General features: G+C 47.6%; 1 long non-coding RNA gene across 1 annotated transcript in view; it reads right to left on the reverse strand.

The window, feature by feature from the left end:
* LOC309617555 overlaps positions 1–19308 on the reverse strand; it is a 40031-nt gene extending 20723 nt beyond the window's left edge. Inside the window, exons 1-3 of the long non-coding RNA XR_014238028.1 lie at positions 18872–19308; positions 840–990; positions 125–231 (exon numbers count right to left, since the gene is read on the reverse strand). This is a non-coding gene — a long non-coding RNA (uncharacterized lncRNA). The remainder of the gene's footprint in view (positions 1–124; positions 232–839; positions 991–18871) is intronic.
* Positions 19309–22314: the final 3006 nt, after the last annotated feature.

Genomic DNA, 22314 nt, shown 5'->3' on the forward strand with positions numbered 1-22314 from the left:
TAGAGGGATAACAATCAGGCATCCCCGCAGCCACAGGAAGTGCCCAGGTGAGCCAGAGAGCAGACCTCACTCAACTAGAGGCTCGTTATGGCTGGAGAAGGAGTGTCGCGGGGCCGGACCTTACCCAGGAGATGATGAACTGCCGGGCGTACTGGTTGTTGGAATAAATCCTCTCCCGCAACAAGGGGATGAGCCCACCAGGTCAAACTTGTTGCTCTCCGTCACGATGTCCTGTGGGTCAAAGGCATGAGAGCTGCCTGCTGGGGGCGGGGCTGCCTGACCTGGCTGAATCCCTGGCCCGGGCTGGCTCCAGGGGTCAGGCGGACATAGAGGAAGATGACGGAGCCTGAGTCAGGCAGGAGAGGCCCCTGGAGCACCCCTCCTCGCATAGGCCGAAGGACCAGCAAAAAGGATGCACTGAAAGCAGGAATCAAGGTCGAGAGAACTAATCAAAAGGCAAAACCCTGCATCTCTGTGGTCTGGATCGAATGCCCTGGTGAGCTGAGCATAAGCTGCCCCTGTCACTCGGGGCAGGGTGGGGCCAGCATGAGGGGACATTGGGGTGACAGAATGGTTCTGTATTTTGATCCTGCTATTGACATAACTCTATACTCTCATCATAGAGCTGTATACTATTCCATTAACTGTAAGTGAAAAAAAATTTTTTTAAATTACGAAGAGCATCAAGACCCAGGGTGCAAGGCCACAGAGCCAGCCTTGAGGTCTGAGATGTGGAGAGAATGGCAATAAAGAAATCACAAGTCTGCAACACGCTGCTGGGGCTCGGTCAGGGTCGAGGCCCTGGCTGGTGTGTACGTCCCTCCAGGAGAAGGGCTCACCTTGCCCAGCGCGATGGATCAGGCGGCCAGGCCCATGAGGCCCCCTTTCCGGCTGTGCGGGTGCTGGGACAGGGCAAACTCCTGAGACAGCGTCTGGATCACATGCTTGATCTGCACGGTGTTGTTCTGGACCACGAACTCCCGGACCAGCCTGGAGAGGGAGCAGAGAGGGGCTGTGGGACCAGTGGGATCAGGCGGCTCCTGCGGCTGCCGGCCTGGGGCCTGGGGCCCGGGGCTGGGGTGAGGGAGGGAGATGACCGGTTTAGAAAGAGGAACTGGGAGTCAGGCATCTCGGGGCAGGGCTTTCCCAGTTCTGCTGCTGACTGGGAGGCGTTGGCTGGGTCACGGTCCTTTCCCTTTTCTGGGTCTCTGTTTCCCTTTGTCTATGACAGAATGAAGAACGGTGGTGAACAGTGTCACTTCTGGGAATCTGAGAGAATGCAAGTGAATGTCCTGCTGGGGCCCCAAAACTGTAGTGATCCACCGTCTTCATTCAATACTTGCTCAGTGTTGCAAGCAGTTCCTGCACCCAAGCAGTTCTCTGTGTCTGTCACTGTTTCTGGGGACGGTGCTGAACTGGGCCCACATCCAACAGGGAAGATCCACAAACAAGTATGTGTAGCAACATGACACAAGCAACACCACAGAAGCAAGAACGCCGTAGGTAAGTCTACCTGGGCTGACGGGGAAGCGCCATCTGAGTCAGATCTTCGAGCCATTATAGTAGGCATTTTCCAGGTAAAGAAAGGAAGGCAGGGAACCTCAGGCACAGGGAAGAGCCTGGCTAAAGGCGGGGGCCCTGAAAAGACACGGTGTATTTAGGGAAGGGTGAGGAGTCCGGTGTGTGGAAGGGGTGGCTGGGGACAGTTAAAGGAAAAGACGAGCCGGTGAAAGGTTTCCAGCAATGGGGTGACATATTTATGTCTATGTTTTGACCAGAGAGGCTGCCCTGGGTGGGGGTGGGCTGGTTTGACAGAAGGAGGCTGAAATATCTCCAAGGGAGAACACCGCAGCTACCAGGGTCAGGAAGGGGGGCCTGAAATATGGCTGAGGCAGTGGGAAGCAGCAGGGAGAGGGGAGAGGGCAGGAAGGGTAGAGACGCCTGCAAGGTGCCCACCTGGGGGGTGATGCTAGCAGGGAGAGGGGGTCTGAGGGAGGCCCTGCCCGAGTGGAGGCGAGCAGAGGGAGGCCCAGCTCCGTCAGGCACCAGGGTCTCCTTTCAGAGCCCAGTGGACGTGAAGACACTCTGCCCTTCGGAGGCTCACAGCGTCTCTGCGGTGAGAAGCCTCATGTGGGCAAATGGTGGCATGAGGGGCCCAGATAACCATTGGGGAGCTGCGGCCTGGGGGTCAGGGACATCTTCCCAGGAGTGGGAAACTGAGCTGGACCTTGGAGGAGGCAGGGACCCTGAGAGAAGGAAACAGGTGTTCTGGGCAGGAGGAAATGTGTGGGCAAAAGCAAGGAGGGGAAATTTGCCAAGTTTGCCTGGGGTCCAGAGAACAGCAGGAAATCAACTGGGATGAGCTGGCCTGGCAACTCAGATTCAGGAGAAGGGATCTCACATCATGGCTAACAGGGAAGCTGCTCATGGGTTTTGAAGAGATGGTCAAAGAGTGTTTTAAGAAAAACCCCATGATCATCTCATTAGATGCAGAAAAAGCTTTTGGCAAAATTCAACACCCATTTATGATAAAAACTCTCCAGAAAGTGGGCACAGAAGGAACCCACCTCAACATAATAAAGGCTGTATACCACAAACCCACAGCAAACATCATTCTCAATGGTGAAAAATTGAAAGCATTTCCTCTAAGATCAGGAACGAGACAAGGATGTCCACTCTCACCACTGTTATTCCACATAGTTTTGGGAGTCCTAGCCATGGCAATCAGAGAAGAAAAAGAAACGAAAGGAATACAAATTGGAAAAGAAGAAGTGTTTGTAGATGGCATTATACTATACATAGAAAATCTTAAAGATGCCACCAGAAAACTATGAGAACAAATCAATGAATCTGGTAAAGTTGCAGGATACAAAATGAATATACAGAAATCTCTTGCATTCCTATACACTAACAATGAAAGATTAGAAAGAGAAATTAAGGAAACAGTCCCATTTACCATCACAACAACAAGATAAAATACCTAGGAATAAACCTACCTAAGGAGGCAAAAGATCTGTACTCAGAAAACTGTAAAACACTGACGAAAGAAATCAAAGATGACACAAAGAGATGAAGAGATATACCATGTTCTTGGATTGGAAGAATCAATATTGTGAAAATAACTATACTATCCAAAGCAATCTATAGGTTCAATGCAATCCCTATCAAATTACCAATGGCATTTTTCACAGAATGAGAACAAAAAATTTTACAATTTGTATGGAAACACAAAAGACCCTGAATAGCCAAAGCAATCTTGAGAAAGAAAAACAGAGCTGAAGGGATCAGGCTCCCAGACCTCAAACTATATACTACAAAGGTACAGTAATCAAGATAGTATGGTACTGGCACAAAAACAGAAATGTAGATCAATGGTACAGGATAGAAAGCCCAGAGCTAAACCCATGCACCTCTGGTCACCTAATCTATGACAAAGGAGGCAAGAATATACAATGGAGAAAACACAGCCTCTTCAAAAAATGGTGCTGGGCAAACTGGACAACTACACGTAAAAGACTGAAATTAGAACATTCCCTAACACCATACACAAAAATAAACTCAAAATGGATTAAAGACCTAAATGTAAAACTGGACACTATGAAACTCTAGGAGGAAAACAAAGGCAGAACATTATCTGACATAAATCACAGCAAGATCTTTTTTGACCCACCTCCTAGAGTAATGAAAATAAAGACAAAAATGAACAAATGGGACCTAATTAAAAGCTTCTGTACAGCAAAGGAAACCATAAACAAGATGAAAAGACAATCCTCAGAATGGGAGAAAATATTTGCAAACAAAGCAACTGACTAGGGATTAATCTCCAAAATGTATAAACAGCTCATGCAGCTCAATATCAGAAAAACAACCCAAGCAAAAAATGGGTGGAAGACCTAAATAGACATTTCTCCAAAGAAGACATACAGATGGCCAAGAAGCACATGAAAAGACGCTCAACATCACTAATTATTAGAGAAATGCAAATCAAAACTGCAATGAGGTGTCACCTCACACCAGTCAGAATGGCCATCATCAAAAAATCTACAAACAATGAATGCTGGAGAGGGTGTGGAGAAAAGGGAACCCTCTTGCACTGTTGGTGGGAATGTAAATTGATACAGTCACTATGGAAAATAGTATGGAGGTTCCTTAAAAAACTAAAAATAGAATTACCATATGACCCAGCAGTCCCACTACTGGGCATGTACCCTGAAAAGACCATAATTCAAAAAGACACATGCACCCCAATGTTCATTGCAGCAGTATTTACAAGAGCCAGGTCATGGAAGCAACCAAAATGCCCATTGACAGAAGAATGGATAAAGAAGATGTGGTACATATATACAATGGAATATTACTCAGCCATAAAAAACAACGAAATTGGGTCATTTGTAGAGATGTGGATGGACCTAGACTCTGTCACACAGAGTGAAGACAGAAAAAAACCCCAAATATATTAATGCATATATGTGGAATCTAGAAAAATGGCACAGATGAACCAATTTGCAGGGCTGGAATAGAGACGGAGATGTAGAGAATGGACATGTGGACATAGTGGGGGAAAGGGAGGGTGAGATGAATTGGGAGATTAGGTTTGACATAAATACACTACCATGAGTAAAATAGCTAGTGGGAACCTGCTGTATAGCACAGGAAGCTCAGCTCGGTGCTCTGTGGTGACCTAGACGGGTGGGATGGGGTGGGGATGGGGTGGGGGTGGGAGGGAGATCCAAGAAGGAGGGGATATAGGTACACATATAGCTGATTCACTTCGTTGTACAGCAGAAACTAACAACATTGTAAAGCAATTATACTCCAAAAGAAAAAAAAAAAAAGCTGTGAGATGGATGGGAACGGGGAGACTGTCCCATCATCAGGTTGGAGAGACTAGGACCAGTGCAGCAGCTGAAGGTGTGACCAGGGTGGCCTAAAGATTACAGACGTCCAAGTAGCTGCCTGGCTCACTGTCTAATTGCTCTGTGCCCATCACGGCAAGTACACTGCTCGCCTACGGCATAAATGGGGGTCTCCAGCTGGCTCAGAGAATTTTAAGGACAGTCAAGTCCAAAAGGTATCAATTAGTTTGTGTGGTTCCAGCTCGGTGTCAGCAGCCTGCTAGTAATTAGCATTGTTTAAAATAAACGTGCTGGGACTTCCCTGGTGGTCCAGTGGTTAAGACTCCAAGCTCCCAATGCAGGGGGCCCAGGTCCGATCCCTAGTCAGGGAACTAGATCCCGCATGCATGCCGCAACCAAGAGCCCTCATGCCGCAACTAAAGATCCCACATGCTGCAACTAAGACCTGGCACAGCCAAATAAATAAGTAAATATTTATAAATAAATGTGCTGTCCTTTGAGGCTGTGACCACTCCTGTAAAGAGGCTGTTCAATGGGGATTACAGGGCTTGATAAAGATTCAATCCCGCAAGTCGTAGGTGGGGCATCTGTTCTATGAGCACAGGCAAATCAAACAGGCCTGGCTCCTGAGCTGGCGGATGTGGGGGCAGAGACAGGGATTCCAGGAAGGGGCTGCGCAGATGGCCTGTGAGGGGCCTCTGGCTTTGATCTTTATAGGGTGTGATTCCACCAAGCCCACCCCAGGGGGCTGAGGGCTGTGGATGAACCAAGGGCCTCGGGAGGAAGCCAGTTCCACAGGTTCCCCCTCCCTAAGCAGTGTAACGAGGCGCAGCAAGGACGGCTCTACATAAACTCGCTGTATTCTCAAACAGGACAGACCAGCCAGATGAGGCCCAGTGGTGTGTCAGAGCTCTCTGACTATTATGACAGACACAGCCTCTTGAGAAAAGCCCTGCAGGTGCGCCAGAGAACAGCTAGAGCATTGGTGGTTCAGTGGTAGAATTCTCGCCTGCCACGCGGGAGGCCCGGGTTCGATTCCCGGCCAATGCAGTGCTGCTTTTTGGCCTCTTCCTGGCAGGCTCCCCCAGAGATCCTGCCGCAGGACCCAGCTCCTCAGCCACGCCCGGCCTGCAGCAGCCAAGGGGCTGCGAATCTCTGAGCACACTTCCCCGCTTCGTGAGCATGACCAGCAGCTGGGTGCTCCACAGAGGCACCACTGGCTGTGGGGCCCTTCACGCTGTAAGGGGACTCCTGCTGCACTCCTCAGCCTTGGCCAGTCTCCAGCAGGAAGCTGTGCTGAAGCCTGTGAACTGTAAAACAGCTCAACACACCACGTGAACGCGGGACGGGAGGAGCCACACTTCAGAGAGGAGGAAGTCCCCAGAGTCTCAGTGGGCTTTTTGCTACTGAGAAGGAACGACTTGAGCTCTACTTTCTGTCCTGACGCCTGAAGGCAAATCAACTTCTCTCTCGCTCGCTCACACACACACACACACACACACACACACACACACACACACACACACACACACACACACACACTCTCTCTCTCTCTCTCTCTCTCTCTCTCTCCCTCTCCCTCTCCCTCTCCCTCTCCCTCTCCCTCTCCCTCTCCCTCTCCCTCTCCCTCTCCCTCTCCCTCTCCCTCTCCCTCTCCCTCTCCCTCTCCCTCTCTCTCTCCCTCTCTCTCCCTCTCTCTCTCTCTCCCTACCTCTACCTCCTCCTGCCTTCTCTCCTGCTCTGGAGCCTACGCTTCTGCCCTTGCAGCTGTGCTGATGTGGCCTTCTATTCTGTGAATCAGCATACAGACAAGGGGACTGGGGTTAAAGGGGGGTGCTCACACAGCTGCTCACAGCTGGAGCACTGGTGGTTCAGTGGTAGAATTCTCGCCTGCCACGCGGGAGGCCCGGGTTCGATTCCTGGCCAATGCAGCAGCAGCAGCAGCAAACTTTTTTTTTTATCATCCTAAGAGACTGGATTTGACATTTCACACTGCCCACAGCATTGGGGATACAGTCTGAAAAACCTAGAATGACTTTTTTCTAGGTTGAGTTTTCCACGCCTGTTTCCTAAATTCCACAGAGATCTAGATCTTGTGTCCCCTTGTTCTTGCGAAGTCCAGGATGTGGGGATCACTGAAGCCGCTGCAAGCAGCTGTGCCTCCCCTCCTGTCCAGACAGGCTGCCCGGGGACTCTGACCGCGCTGCCCCTGGGGAAGCCAGGCCGTGTGTGTTTCTGCTCCGTTCGCTCTACACCAGCTGCAAGGCCCCCCAACCCCGAATCTTACCAGGACGCAACTCAGGGCACCCCAGGCTACTACAATACAATGGTCCATTCAGTTCCCGAGGGCCTGGAACCCCAAGTCTCTATCTGCACTTGGAGGAAGAATATTATCAGTGTCCAGGAGAGCGAGACAATGACAAACAGTGGTTCCCTGCGGAGGGGAAACCCTGAGAACACGTTCTCATCAAAACCATCCGTTCTTAGAGCACTGGGCCTGGCCCTGTGGGTCACCCCTGGGGCCACAGCAGGAAGACCTGTCCCATGAACCGAGCCCACACTCTCTACCTGACAGTCAGGGTGATCAAGGCAGGGCCGGCTGACCTCTCCAGTCTCACTGCTCAGCCGCCCGGCACAACCTTCCTCTCCAGTAAGGGCTTCTTACTGGGCCCTGTTACGCTACTCCTTGGACACCTCCTGTCCATTCCACTCTGTGGGGAAGCTCCCGCTCCCTTCCACATCCTAGCCAGCCTTCAAAGTCCAGTTCAAATCCAACCCCCTGCTTTTCCTGACCTTCCCAGGAAGGACCACTCCTCCTCTGGACGCTGAAGGACTCGGCGACCCCGCAGTCTGTGCCAGCACTGCACCATCGAATGCCACGGGTTCTTTCTCACGTGTTTCACGTTTCTAGCTCCACAGCTCCTTGCCAGCGTCCCTGAGGACAGACTGGTGCCACAATCCTCTGCCTCTTGAGCGCCAGCCCTCTCCCCGCATCTAGAGCTCCCCACACAGTAAGTGAGGAATCAGTAAGCATCTGCCCAGGGACCCATCTGTGCAGGTGGGCGGGCCCACAGGGCAAGCTGTAGGGAAACACGGGCAAAGCCCCACGCTGCCGTACTGGTGACAAGGGGTGGCCTGCTCATCTACACCTAACCTGTTGGGTAAATCAGAATTGTATTTGGACGGGCCTAACCCCTAGTTTACAATCCAAGTTAGGAGGGACAAAGCGCACCACTACCAGGATCTCCAAACGCACACTGAGAAGGACCAGGTCCCCAGGGCCGTGGCTGCGGACAGATGCCAGGATGTGACTTGACATGCGTTTGCCTCGGGGTGAACCAACCCCTTGGGGGTGCCCCAAATAGCCCCCGTCAGCAGGACCTGGTCTCTCCACAGGGCACAGGTAGAGAGAAAAAGCAACTACAAAGGGAAGCAGAGGAAGTGAAGTTTGAAATCCGGGCGCCCCCAGTTCCAGGCTAGTGACTCTTGAAAAGAACACCCCGTTTCCTCTTTCATCTCCACATTTTGAGCCACAGCTGGGGGATCTCAACTAGTTCTGAAGTTAATATTTGGCCCACAAACTTATGATCACAAATACCAGTGACCTTTGCTGACATTAGGGTCACATGCATCGCTGTTCTATGTCCCAGAGAAGAGATCTCTGCTTCGTTCCTCTAAGAACTCTGGCTGACGGAGTATCCTCTAGAGATTGCTCAGAGCCTCCATTCTCAACTAGTCAGAGGTGTCGCAGAGTGGCAGGAACACCCATTCCCCAGGAGGCACAATGCCCATTGCTGGCCAACTCCAAGCTCTCGACACTGCTCTCAGCTTCACAAAGTGCCACACTCACTACCTTGTCCCTGATTGAGAAGAAGCCACAGACAGGCCAGGATGTGTCTTTCACCCAAGGAGAACCTGGGACCTCGTCTCAGCAACAAAACCACATCCCCGCACTGGGCCCCTCGGCCTCTGTAACGCAGCTCGGGGACCACCACAGGCTGCACGAGGACTGGGGAGCTGACCACTTGCCAAGAACACACTCTAAGTATCCCAGGGGTTGGTTATTCCTCACAGCAACCTCCTTCTGTAGTTATTATCATCTCACCATTTAGATTTGAAACAGAGCCTCAGGGAAACCAAGTCCCTTTCTTGAGGTCACAGAGGATCTGAACCTTGGCACCTACAAAGCCCAGGCCCCCTCAACTGTACACCAGTTCCTCCCGCCCATCTTCTTAAAGCACGTCAGCTGCAAAGTGCACACACCCAATTACAGAGGGTACTTCCCTCGTGCAGAACTCAGGCCCCAACTGAAGTGCAGCTTTCTCCATGCATTTTCCCCACTGTCTAGTGTTAGACATCTCTGAAGCATTCCTCCGCCACACACGGGTGTACAGATGAGGTACATACTTGAGATGTTGAAATGAAGGTCTAGGGCTGGTTTTCTACCATTAAGGCAGGAAAGAAGTAACCATTTGCTGAGCACTTACTACATGCTAGGTAATGTGGTGGATGCTTTACATGCATTATCTCATTTAAACCTTAAAATAAGCTACGGAGCTAGGTACTATAATACCCATTTTACAGACGGGGGAAACTGAGGCTCAGAGATGTTAATGAAACACACAACATCACACAACTTATGGATGGTAGGTGCAGAAATCAAACCTAGATTTTTCTGACGACACCAGGTCTGAAATCTACCATGTTACATTACCCCCTCTTCAAACATCAAAGCTCCCACCTGTTGGATGCCTACTGGGTGCCAGGCACTTTACATGCATTATTTCATTTAAACCTTTCTCATTTCATTTGTTGATGTCCAAATGGCCTGGCTAGGAGGTGGCAGAGGTTTCAGCCACTGCATGCACATTTCTGTGTCTCTGGCGGAGACAGCCTTGGCTGTGACTTTGCACTGTTTTTAGAGAATTACATAAGATAATGCATGCAATGTGTTCTGCACTGCATATACTCATGTAACAGTGCAAAGTCACAATCAGACAAACTGTGATCTTAAACACACCATACAAGATCATATTCATTCATTAACTGCTGACTGAGAACCCGCTTTGCTCCTGGCTCCAAGTAGGACAGAAAGATAATCCAGAGTTGTGTTTATTCCTGTGCTGTAAAAATTTCAGCCTGGACTGACTTTGGGCTGCCTTTTTTACCCTGGCAAGTCCAATGATCCACCTCAGTTCTCTATGTGACATGCTGTAATCGGGCAACATATCCAGGCAGCGATTTCCCAAAGAGAATCTGGCAGGTAAACGTCTCCTCCATCTGCTTTGCTGAGTATTTAAGTAACCTGGTTTCCACTTGCTCACTACTCTCCAATAACTGAACAGGAAAAGCGGAACATCTGCCTCTGAGGAAAGGCCCAAGAGCTTCTGAAAAGGCCCAAGAGTGAGTTAAGTAACAAAATATACTGAGCATCCACTGGGTATAATCAGTGGAAAAACTGTAAAGAAGAAACGAGTCCGAGACAGCAGGAGGCATGTTTGGATCTCAGGTGACAGTAGCTGTGACCACTGAATAAGCGCTTCCCTCACACTGTAACACAACCTACAGGCACTCTTATTTTTTTAAATTGAGATATTATTCACATGCCACAATTCAGTGGGTTTTAGTATGTTCACAAAGTTGTGCGACTGTCGCCACAATTTTACGACATTTTCATCATCCCACAAAGATTACCCCATTAGTAGTCACTACCCAAATCCCCCAATCCCCTTTCCTAAGCCCTAGGCAACCAGTAATCTACTTCCTGTCTCTGTGGATTTGCCTATTCTAGGCATTTCATATAAGTGAAATCATACAATACATGGCCTTTTGTGACTGGCTTCTTTCACTCAGCATGTTTTCAATGTGCATTTTTTTCTTTTTAAGATGAGTTAACTGAGGCACAGAGAGGTTAAACCCAAGGTCACAAACTCAAATGCTTACAGGGGCCAAGAAGGAGACAGAAGTGAGAAGGCCAAGGGAGGTAAGACAGGCTGTGCTGAACCTGTCAACACAGGAAGCAAACTGGGGAGCCCAAGTCTTGGCTGGGGTAGGAGGGTGGACCCCTGGGTCCCCTGATCTGCTGTGTGGGAAAGTGAGCCCCACAGAGCCACATCTTCCCATTCCTTAAGAGAACCCAGAAACTCGAACTTTACTATGAAATTTGTCAGTTTAAAAGACCCTGGAATCCAGGCCAAACCAAACAGGTCTGTTGGCCGGACACAGCCCCTGGATGCCAGTCTGTGATCCCTGAATGAAGCAATTTGCAGAAGTCCCACTGCTGGTAAAGAGCAGAGCTCTGTGGAATTCTGACCCACACTGTAAAAACTGCCTTAAGCCAGTTGGTAATAAATAGGGTCTCCCTACAGAGGTGGTAGGCTCCAAAGAGTTAGGTCAAACTCAGCAGTTCAACCTTGATCTGATCACAGAGCCCCAGGGTTCCCTTAAGAGACGCCAGAAACCTGAAATTCACTGTGAAATTTCTTAATTTAAAATACCCTTCAGGGGCTTCCCTGGTTAAGAATTCTCCTGCCAATGCAAGGGACACGGGTTCGATCCCTGGCTCAGGAAGATCCCACATGCTGCGGAGCAACTAAGCCCGTGCGCCACAACTACTGAGCCTGCGCTCTAGAGCCCGTGAGCCACAACTACTGAAGCCTGCATGCCTAGAGCCCATGCTCCACAACAAGAGAAGCCAGGACAATGAGAAGCCTGCACACCGCAATGAAGAGTAGCCCCCGCTTACCACAATTAGAGAAACCCCGCGCACAGCAACGAAGACCCAACACAGGCAAAAATTAATTAATTAATTAAATTAAAAAATTAAAAAAAATTAAATACCCTGTAAAAAGTCAGCAAAAGGAAGGAAATAATAAAGATCAGAGAAGAAATAAATAAAATAGAGATTTAAAAATAATTTTAAAAATCAATAAAACCAAGAGCTGGTTATTTGAAAGGGTAAACAAGATTGAGAAACAGGGAACCCTCCTACACTGCTGGTGGAACTGTAAATTGGTACAAGCACTATGGAGAACAGTATGGAGATTCCTTTAAAAACTTAAAATAGAACTACCATATGATCCAGCAATCTCACTCCTGGGCGTATATCCAGAGAAAACCATAATCTGAAAGGATACATGCACCCCAGTGTACACTGCAGCACTATGCACAATAGCCAAGGCATGGAAGCAACCTAAATGTCCATCAACAGAGAGCTGGATAAAGAAGATGTGGTACATATACACAATGGAATATTACTCGGCCATAAAAAACAACAAAATAATGCCATTTGCAGCAACATGTCTGGACCTAGAGATTATTATACTAAGTGAAGTAAGTCAGACAGATAAAGAAAATTTCATGTGATATCACTCATATGTGGAATTTAGTTAAAAAAAAAAGACACAAATGATCTTATTTACAAAGCAGAAGCAGACTTATAGATATCGAAAACAAACTTATGGTTACCACAGGGGAAACATGATGGGGAGGGATAAATCAGGAGCTTGGGATGAACACATGCACATATAAGACAGATAACCAATGGGGACCTACGGTACACCACAGGGAACTCTACTCAATATTCTGTGATAAGCTATATGAGAAAAGAATCTGAAAAAGAATGAATATATGTATATATATAACTGAATCACTTTGCTGTACACCTGAAACTAACACAACTGTATATCAACTATACTTCAATAAAATTTTTTTTAATTAATTAATTTTATTTATTTATTTTTGGCTGCATTTGGGTCTTCATTGCTGTGCACGGGCTTTCTCTAGTTGCGGCGAGTGGGGGCTACACTTCATCGCGGTGCGCGGGCTTCTCATTATGGTGGCTTCTCGTTGTGGAGCACGGGCTCTAGGGCTTCAGTAGTTGTGGCACATGGGCTCAGTAGTTGTGGCTTGAGGGCCCTAGAGTGCAGGCTCAGTAGGTGTGGTGCACGGGCTTAGTTGCTCTGCGGCATGTGGGATCTTCCCAGACAGGGCTCGAACCTGTGTCCCCTGCACTGGCAGGTGAATTCTTAACCACTGCACCACCAGGGAAGCCCCAATAAAATTTTTTTAAAAAGATGCTCAAAATCGCTAATTATTAGAGAAATTCAAATCAAAAGTACAATGAGGTACCACCTCACAGCAGTCAGAATGGCCATCATTAAAAACTACAAATAACAAATGCTGGAGAGGGTGTGGAGATAAGGGAACCCTCCTGCACTGTTGGTGGGAATGTAAATTGGTGCAGCCACTATGGAAAAACAGTATGGAGGTTCCTCAGAAAACTGAAAATAGAACTACCATATGATCCAGCAATCCCATTCCTTGGCATATATCCAGACAAAACTCTAATCTGCACCCATATGTTCATAGCAGCACTATTCACAATAGCCAAGACATGGAAACAACCTAAATGTCCATCGACAGATGAATGGATAAAGAAGATGTGGTACATATATACAATGGAATAATACTCAGCCATAAAAAAGAATGAAATAATGCCATTTGCAGCAACATGGATGCAACTAGAGATTATCATACTAAGTGAAGTCAGAAAGAGAAAGACAAATACCATATGATATCACTTATATGTGGCATCTAAAATATGACACAATGAACCTATCTATGAAACGGAAAGAGACTCAGGGACACAGAGAACAGACTTGTGGTTGCCAAGGGGGAGGGCGCTTGTGGGAGGGCTGGAGTGGGAGGTTGGGATTAGCAGATGTAATCTATTATATATGAAATGGATAAACAACAAGGTCCTACTGTATAGCACAGAGAACTATATTCAGTATCCTATGATAAAACATAGGATATTTTTAAAAAACAGTATTTAAAAAATATTTTTAAAAGAATATTAAAAAGGGCTTCCCTGGTGGCGCAGTGGTTGAGAATCTGCCTGCCAATGCAGGGGACACGGGTTCGAGCCCTGGTCTTGGAAGATCCCACATGCCGTGGAGCAACTGGGCCCGTGAGCCACAACTACTGAGCCTGCGCGTCTGGAGCTTGTGCTCCGCAACAAGAGAGGCCGCGACAGTGAGAGGCCCACGCATCACGATGAAGAGTGGCCCCTGCTCGCCGCAACTAGAGAAAACCCTCGCACAGAAACGAAGACCCAACACAGCCAAAAATAAAAAAATTAATTAATTAAAAAAAATAATTTAAAAAAAGAATGTATATTTATGTATAACTGAATCACTTTGCTGCACAGCAGAAATTAACACACATTGTAAATCAACTACACTTCCAGAAAATAAATTAAAAAAAAAAAGGCAACTCCCCCACCCCCCAAATAAAACAAACAAAAGAAGACCATAGCAAAATCACGCTTACCTCAAACAATGAAAACATGCCAACCCTTCCACAAGAGAGGCAGGAAAAAAATATTATTAAAAAAAATACCCTGGGATCCAGGCCAAACCAAACGGGTCTGCGGCAGGACACGGCCCCTGGCTGCCAGTCTGTGACCCCTGGATGAAGCAATCTGCTGGGTGGAATTCTGACCCACACTCCAAAATCTGCCTGAAGTCACTTGGTAATAAACAGTGTCTCCCTACAGAGGTGGCAGGCTCCAAAGAGCTAGGTCAAACTCAGCAGTTCAACCCTGATCTGATCACAGAGCCCCAGGGATCCCTGCTCCCCATGCCACCCTCCCCACCCTGCCTTCCCCAGCAGGCAGGGACTCATCCCTCAGGAGCTCTGATCCTGGAGCCCCTCCTTCGGCTTCGGTGTTCTCAGGGCGCAGGGCCTGGGCACCTCCATTTGCTGGCTTTGGGAACTCAAAGTTCAGGAACACCAGAGACTTGCCAGTGAGCCCGTCCCTGGTCACCACGAAGGGCATCATCTCTCCCAGCCTGCAGTGAGGGCCCTGGCACCGCAGTGAGGGAGCACCCACCGCACTTATCAGAGCGCCTGCTGGCGTCTCTCCCCCACGCTAGACTCTCCCGGAGAGCAGGGCCTGGGGTGTCACCAACCCCGTCCTCGGGACTCATCAGGGACTATAACCCCTGACACCAGGGCCGCAAAGCCCGCCACAGCCATTCTAGAATCTTAGCCTCGGGGCCTTATCCCTGAGAAGCTGTGCGGGCGTGCTGGAGCCAGGCTGTGGGGTGAAGGCTCTCCAGGACTGTGCACAGCAGGCTCACACAGTCAGCCGTCAGATCCTGGTCACCTAACACAGCCCGGTCTTGAGAGCCTAGAGTCTGGGGTCCTTCAGTCGAGCCAAGCATCCGCCTCTGCGTCTTTAGTGTCTGAGAGCCCTGTCATCAAGATAAAACACCCTCTTCTTATTAGGAATTTTAATCCCTCACTCCAGCACCCCATGCAGTACTGGTTCTGCCACCCGAGCAGATAGATGGGTTCCAGAAAACAGAAAGTGGCAGTTAAAACTACCATGGAAAAAAAAAAAAACAAAAAAACAAACTACCATGGTGGGGCTTCCCTGGTGGCGCAGTGGTTAAGAATCTGCCTGCCAATGCAGGGGACACGGGTTCAAGCCCTGGTCCCAGAAGATCCCACATGCCACGGAGCAACTAAGCCCGTGTGCCACAACTACCGAGCCTGCGCTCCGGAGCCCGTGAGCCGCAACTACTGAAGCCCGCGCGCCTAGAGCCCATGCTCCACAACAGGAGAAGCCACCGCAATGAGAAGCCCGCGCACCGCAACAAAGAGTAGCCCCCGCTCACCGCAACTAGAGAAAGCCTGCGTTCAGCAACGAAGACCCAACACAGCCAAAAAATAAATAAATAAAATAATAAATAAATTTGGAAAAAAAAAAAACTACCATGGGGGTGTTCAAGTATGAAACTTATTAAGTATATGTTCTGCTTTTGGAAGGGAAAACGATTCATGTAGTGGGGAAGCCTTTTGAGACAGAAGAACCTGAGTTTTTAGATCCAGGTTCTAGCTGTGAAACCTTGGGATGATTACTTACCCTCAAGGAGCCTCTGTTTCCTCATCTGTGAAATGGGGTAACACTACCTAGCTCATAGGGCAGCTGTGCAAAATAAATGAGATGAGGGATGTACAAGGGCCAAATCCTCCTCCCCCCAAATAAGGCAGACAGCGTTTTACACATGATCACTTTTTAAAATGATCAACGTTATGGACTGAATTGTTCCACCCTGCCCCCTAATTCATACAACCCTGGTGGCAGTATTTGGAGATAGGGCCTATAGGGAAGTAATTAAGGTTAAATGAGGTCATATAGGTGTGGCCCTGATCCAACAGGATCAGTGTCCTTATAAGCAGAGACACTAGAAAGCTCTCAGGTGAAGCACAAATAAGTTCCTCTGTCCCTGATATCAAACAGGACGCTCCTCATCCCAAACATGGCTGAAGAAGGCTCCAAACTGAGCGTAGAGTCTTCTAGGCCAGCGCTTCTCCAACTCTAATGTGCACCAGGGATCATGTTAAATATGCAGATTCTGATCCATAGGTTTGGGGTGAGGCTGGAGAATCTGTTCCTAACAAGCCCCCAGGGGATCCTGATGCTGCTGGTCTGCGGGCTACACTTTTGAGTAGCAAAGTCCTTAGACTGCAATGTTATTTCCCCACCAAAAATGTATGAACATTCATTCATTTAGATGCCAACCGTCAAATGCTGCCAGGCACTGTGCTAAGTGCTGAGGATAAATAAAACAGGGTCTCTGCTCTTAAGGAGTTTCTAGTCCAGTGAAGGCCCTAAGGGGTTTCCCTGATTCCACAAGCCAAGGGCAATGTCAAACACAAAACGAACCCCATTAAAAACAAAGCCCTTCCAGAATAGCCTGCAGAGTGAGAGCACTTACACAAGATGTGTTGGAGGCAACAATAATGCTGAGATGAACACCTCTATTCAGGGACTCAACCGATGACTCAAGCTATGATAAAACTGAACATTCCTGAGAAACAGAGCGGGTGATGGACAAAACAGGTGTCACTGTAGCGTCAGCTGATAAAACCACGGATATGGAGCCAAGTCTATACATCAGCTCTGGGTCTCCTACTCGTTATAGCAATACTTATCATTACGACTTGCTGGCACTGGCGAGAGTCAGGGTAACCACCACTAGTGGGGGAAACGAGAGCATTCAAGAAAGTGGTGCTTGATGAGAGAAGCAGCTAGGTGGTTCTGGACATACTGGATGTTAGAGCTGAATGTGAGGGTCCTCTTAGCAAAATCCAAACCCTTTAGCTGAAGAGGAAACTAAAACCCAAAGCAGTTAAAGCAGTGGTTCTCAACCGGGGTGACTGTCCATCCCCACGGGACATTAGGCAGTGTGTCTGGAGACATTTTTGGTTGTACAACTGATGGAAAGCTACTGGTGTCTAGTGGACAGAGACCCGGGATGCTGCTAAAAATCCTATAATGCACAGGACAGTCCACCACAACCAAGAATTATCGTCCCAAAATGTCAACATTGCTGAGATTAAGAAACCCTGAGTTAAGGAATTTGCTGGAGGTCAAAGAATGTCACACCACAGACTAGATTAGAGGGGTCCAAGAGAGCATTTGGTAGTGCCGGAAATGTTCTAAACTCTACACTGTCCATTATGGTATCTGACAGTCACATGTGGCTATTGAACATGTCAGATATGGGTAGTGTGACTGAAGAACTCGATTTAAATTTTTTATTTTGTCTTTAATAATTTAAATGTAAATAACCAAGCATGGCCAGCGGCTACCCTATTGGACAGGGCAGGACTACAGTCTGTATTTTCTGACGCCCAGACTGGCATTCTTTCAGTTTCACAGCCTGCTCTTTTCTACTCTTCTGAAATTACCCACCCACCAGACTTTATCACAAAGATTTGAATGGAAAAAATACAAAAGTAAAATAACAGCAGACAAATCTTAATAAAATGTTCACAGTTAGACATCTTGTTCTGTAGACTGCGAAAAAAGCAAAATGTCAGATCATGGTTACACATACAGTGGTCCCCCATCATCCGAGGTTTCACTTACCAGTGGTCAACTGCAGGTCCAAAATATTAAATGGAAAATTCCAGAAATAAACAATTTCTAAGTTTTAAACTATATGCTGTTCTGAGTGGTGAGATGAGATCTCCTGCTGTCCCACCAGGACATGAATCATCCCTTCCTCCAGCACATCTATGCTGTATATGATATCTACCCACTTAGTAGCTGTCTGGGTTATCAGATCGACTGTCGGTATCGCAGTGCTTATGCTCAAATAGCCCTTATTTTACTTAATAATGGCCCTAAAGTGCAAGGCTAGTGATGCTGGCCATTGGGATATTCTCGTACTGTGCCTAATTTATAAATTAAACTTTATCATACATATGTATGTATAGGAAAAAACAGTATATATAGAGTTTGCTACCATGCAAGGTTTCAGGCATCCACTGGGAGTCTGGGGACGTATGCCCCACAGATAAGAGGGTACTACTGAACACGTAGTAAGACTGCAGAAACAAGAAAGGTCAAATTATTCCTACTTCCACTTGCAGGGAAGCGTGATATGACAGAGGTAAAACAAACAGCTCTCTGAGCCTTGAGGTTTTGGACCTGATTTCTCCACTTGGTCAACTAACTATCCCTTTCACTTCTCAGAAGCTGGGTAAGAAATGAGGCAGGTCAACATCCCTAGCAAATTCTCACGCTTCCCACCTCCCTCGCATCAGAGGCCACTCTCTGATTTGCTCGTTTTGATGGAGACCACACTGAGGACGCACCATGTGCCGGGCACTGTGTTAAAACACCAGATATACGTTATGTCGCTTCATTCTCACCGCAGCCCTAAGCAGCACACATACATTACGTCATTTCATTCTCACGGCAGCCCTTTGGGGCATCAGTAGGTTAAAGAACTTGGTCCACGTCACACAGTCAGAAGCAAAGCTGGGACTGCCAATCTCCTGCTCTTAAGCACGGCCCTAAAGGCCTGAAACCTGGAGTAGCAACACTGGCTGCAAAGGCGTGAGGAGCTGCCCGGAGAGCGGGACCCCTGCAGAGCCAGGACTGAGTCCCGGCTCCGCTCTCCACGCCCATCCCGGGTGCCCGCGGCTCTTACCTGTCTATCTCCAGCGCCGCCACCTTCAGCTTTCGTAGAGCTTGTCACTGAGGGCACCCATGGTGTTGGGCGTGAGCGGCGCGAAATCCTTCTCGGGGTTCATGGTGGCAGCTCGGGGCGATCCCCGGAGCCCCGCGACTCCTCAGCCCGCGGCAGCCCGGGCCGCGCCGGGACTAAGGGAGTCTGCGGCTCCGCGTTGCCTCCGGCGCCGGCTCATGGACCACGCCGCCCCGGGCCGCCTGTCTCGCTCCGCCGCCGCGCGCTGCCTCGTAACCGGGGCCGGGTCCCCGTCTCCGCACACCAGCCCTCGACCGCCCAACCGGTCAGGAGTCCCACTTGGACCCCGCACTGCAGTTCTTAAAGGGCAGCAGCCATGTTACTTAGATCACGTGACTCTGCAGCAGCTTCCGCCTTCCGCCGCTAGGACCCGCCCCTCTCCAGCCACGCCCCCGCACGCACCTGCAGGGGGTTTGGCCACGCCCCACAAGGCTTCACCTTCTCCCTTCACACTCCAGCTTTCGACCCCAACAGTCTGAGTCTGGTTTGAGACCTGCTTAATGGGGCCTGTATTCCATGCAGTCAACTGTCCGCACGTGGTAGGCTTGGCACTTGGTGGGCTTCTGTAGATGTTCGTGAGAACGAAGGGGCTCCTGGATCTTGACTCGCTTAGGATAATTTATTCTATACTTACTGAATCTGCTAGTTCATTCACTACTTAGTCACCAGTCAATATCTCATATGCCAATGTTTCCCGCATTGGAGTAACACCATCTTGATTTTCGCTATGTCCTAGCTACTTGTACTGTTATTTTAAAAGTACTTTCTAATCAACTCACTTTAAAAAAATCTTAAATTCGTACTTTAGCCTTGCTTATGCCTTCAAAACATGGGTTTGAGTAGTGATACATTTTTCTAAAACATATAAATTGCAATTAAAAACAGAACTATCTGCCTACCATCTAAAATCTCAGGTACCAACAGTGGCTGTCACCCCACCATTTGGGACTCAGGATGTGTTTATCATGCTCTGATACCCTGGAGGGCTGGGTTACAGACAGCAGAAGCCCCAAATGTGTCGATTGCAGGTCTCCAGGTGGATCCACTATAAAACGGCCCCTCCAAGTGCTTTGAAGTTTCACACTAAATGGTGGAACAGAAGTTGAAGCTGTGTGATAAAAATTTAAAAAGCACTTTATGGATGCAGTGTGGCTAAAGATGCAGTAACAGGGAGATGCATCAGAGTTCCTTATCATAAGCTTCCGCAGTGGCTAGGGACTTAGGACAAAGCTATAATACCACAGTGGAACCCAATGAGGATTAATATTGTTAAAAAACAAAATTCAGCTGAGTAAATTTGAGGATCTAATTGGTTTTATTTAACAATTCATGAATCTGGCAGCATCCCATTTAGCAGCCAGGAGCTTCAAGGAGCTCAACAAAATGGAAGGCTTTTATAGGCAGAAGGGGGTGGCAGCTAGGAATGAAGTAGATTGTTTGAGGCATGTCACCTTCCTTTGGAGAAGGGGGGTGTTTATCATGCAGATTACTTCACCAGAGCTGATCAGGTAATTCCAGATTAACTAGGTAAAGGTCATATTGCTGGGAGAAGCTGAAACTACAAGTAGGTTAGATATTAAGTCTTGGTTTGCTGATGCGGGTTTAGCACAAGTGAATCAATTTGCGGCCTGTTTCTTTTTTTTTTTAACAATATGAAATAACACTGGTTGTACTTTTTTCTAATGAGTGAAAAGCAGTCATGTAAAGCTTGTAACAGTCTTGAAAATGGAGTGTTATCCTCAATCAACAGATCAGAATCTATGGGACACAAGTGAGGGGCTACGGTACATAGAATTCAAAGATGGTCCCTAAGAGTCCCACCCTTTTTGCTATACACCCTGTGCAATCCCCTCCCTTCAACTGTGATGAAGTCTTGTAAATATGATGGACTGTCATTCTAACAATTGTCATGTTATATAGAAGATATTTTGCAGATCTAATTAATGTCCCTAATCACTTGACTTTGAGTTACTAAAAAGGCAGATTATCCTGGGTGGGCCTGACCTAATCAGTAGAGGCCTTAAAAGAAGTTAGGAGAGATTTTTAATGGGAGAGATATTCTCCTGCTGGCCCTGAGGAGTCAATAATAAGAACAGTGAACTGTCTATGATGGATCACTTGGTAAGGACCTGAGAGTGGTCTTTCATTGCTAAAATTGGTCCCGTGTTGTCAGTTGCCAAGAAAATGATACGTCAGTGAAATGGCTGCCAGGAAATGAATATTGTCAACACACTGAGGGAGTTTGGAAGATAATCTTTCCCCAGTTGAGCCTCCAGATGAGGATGCAGCTGGCTGGCATGTTGATTTCAGCCTGTGGGAGCCTGAGCCAAGAACCCAATTTAGTACATTTTGGACTCCTGACCCATGGCAACTGAGATAAGACATTTGTGTTGTTTTAAGCTGCTAGATTTGTGATAATTTGTTATGCAGCCATAGAAAACAAATACAGGAGCGATCCCCAAACTCAGCAAGTCATGGAGGAATTGTGTCTAGAAAAATCTGTGAAAAATGTGCTTTCCTTTACTGGTGGGGTTTTCACAGCTTTTAAAACACTTGCCAACACAATCTGACAAATGAAGGTGGGTGCACCAAAAACCTGAAAACTGCCCCAAATATAGATTCATCTCCAGAAGAAAATGTATTGCTTAATAGGTTCCTCCCCTTACCTTGATACCAAGTAGCACTGATAAGGACATTTCTAAATGTCTTGCAAAGTTTATGTCTTTAGAATTTTGATGATGGTTGAGGTAAAACAATGCACAAAAAAAAATCAATGGGAATGATTTGGATCTATTTCTCTAGTGTGTATTCATTTCCACTAGATCCATATCTAATATAATATTTCATCTGTTTCTTTTGCTGTTTGGTTTGGCTTTTTCTTAAAGGTGAACTGAATTTCCCATGGGTCATAATGTGATACAGTTTTTTAATAATTGAAACAGTAAGGAAATGTATTTTTTACCAGAAGGAACTCTTTTCTTCTGAAATCACATTCTGGCCTAGGTTGCTAAGAAACCAGTTTTTCATTCAAGGCCGAAACCAATGCTTTGTCCTACCTTTAGTTCAGAAGTTCCTGAAAATAACTGTTATTTTTTTTTCTGACGTCTTGGAAAATGTCAACTAGTTAAGGTTACTTATGCATAATTGGACTGGCGTTGGTACTGAGAATAAAGCCCAAGGGCCACCATTGCCTTCTCTATGTGCTCACTTCTCCTCTTTCCCTGGTGGCCGGGCCTGCCATGCTCAGACTCTTCCAGACTAGTGGATAATTAGTATGTCTGGTTGCACAGTGGCCATCACTTCACAGTTATAACTCATCTGCACATATGTGTGATGAGGCCTTGTTGGTGTTACATAACTTATGGGCATTGTTGCAGGAGGGTGCT

This window comes from Balaenoptera borealis (genome assembly GCF_965194805.1).
Source record: "Balaenoptera borealis genome assembly, chromosome: 19".
NCBI lineage: Eukaryota > Metazoa > Chordata > Mammalia > Artiodactyla > Balaenopteridae > Balaenoptera > Balaenoptera borealis.